The sequence below is a fragment of the Buceros rhinoceros genome, unplaced genomic scaffold (genome assembly GCF_000710305.1).
Source record: "Buceros rhinoceros silvestris isolate BGI_N320 unplaced genomic scaffold, ASM71030v1 scaffold3797, whole genome shotgun sequence".
Lineage (NCBI taxonomy): Eukaryota > Metazoa > Chordata > Aves > Bucerotiformes > Bucerotidae > Buceros > Buceros rhinoceros.
The window spans coordinates 1-1269 of NW_010420288.1; positions in this window are offsets into that span (position 1 = coordinate 1).

Here is a 1269-nt window from a genome sequence, read left to right on the forward strand (position 1 = left end):
CCCTTTGGAGCATCATGCTGAAGAAAATTGTCGGTTAAAAATATAACAGGCCCCTGATATCCTTCTGCCTCCTCTTCTTTTAATACAATCCTATCTCTGCTGGTAAGGGGGAGATTGGCCAAACATACTTCATCCCTGATTCCCCCATACACCTGGAAAACTTGTCCTGTAATTTATGCAGCTTGGCTGGTGACCAGGGGATTGTGTGTGTTATGGTATTGCCATTTCTGTCTCCGTCAGTGGTAGTTTCAGTTTGGATTGATGGTCTGACTTGAACCGGTTCCAGGATAGGGTCAGATTTCTCCTCAGTATCACTACCATGACACCAACTATCCTCTTCCCATGTCTCGGGATATTCAGGGCACACCATTGTGTGGATGTGCTGGACTGAACTGGGAGAAGGTGTCTCCAATCCATTCAAGCAATTTATCCAATCTCTCCTGCAACCTCTTCTCCCATTCGACTGCTGCAAACAGTGGTTTCTCTAATAGTTCACTTTTATTTAATAGCACAGTCATGTGGTTTCCTCCAATTGTTTTTCTAATAGCTCATTTTGAGTTAAAAACTCTTTCACAGGACTCATCCACTTTGCCAGGTGTCTCCTTTTCAAAAGCGAATGACACCTTGAACACCTCATTCTCGGATTTCAAAACTATACTCCACACCCACAACCCTTTTTCTAATTTCCTTCTGCGGGCTTGACAAGCATGCTCCCAACACTGTGCAGACAACTCCTTTAGCCTTTCCAATTTTAAACCTCTGATGGCTGTTACATTGTTTATGCATTCCACCACTTTTTTCTCATCCTTTCAAAATTTCTGGGCTCACTCCATCCTTGCCAGGGATGGCACACAATTGTGCTCCTGCAGTAGTTTATCCATGGCATTCCTCTCTGTGATGCCAATTTAAAATGTTTCAAAAAGGGGGAATAAATCCTGTCTTACAAGGCTGACACTGAATATACCAAACAGGCAAATCTGGGGCACAAATAACAATGGTTTATTTACAATGTGACATATACAGGTTCTTTTAGATTGCCGTTGATAGTGGCTTAGTTACTAGAGAAGTAGCCAACACTGTAGGTTTGACACTGAAGATCCAACCCGTCTGTTGTAGGCCCGGCTGCTTGGTGTAAAAACAAGCCTGTTGGATGCACGAATAATGCAATAGAAACAAGTACAACCATGACTACAAACAAACAAATTACACCCAGGGAGACATAATGTCACTCAGAGTTGCTGAGGTGATGAATCTTACACACAGGGCATT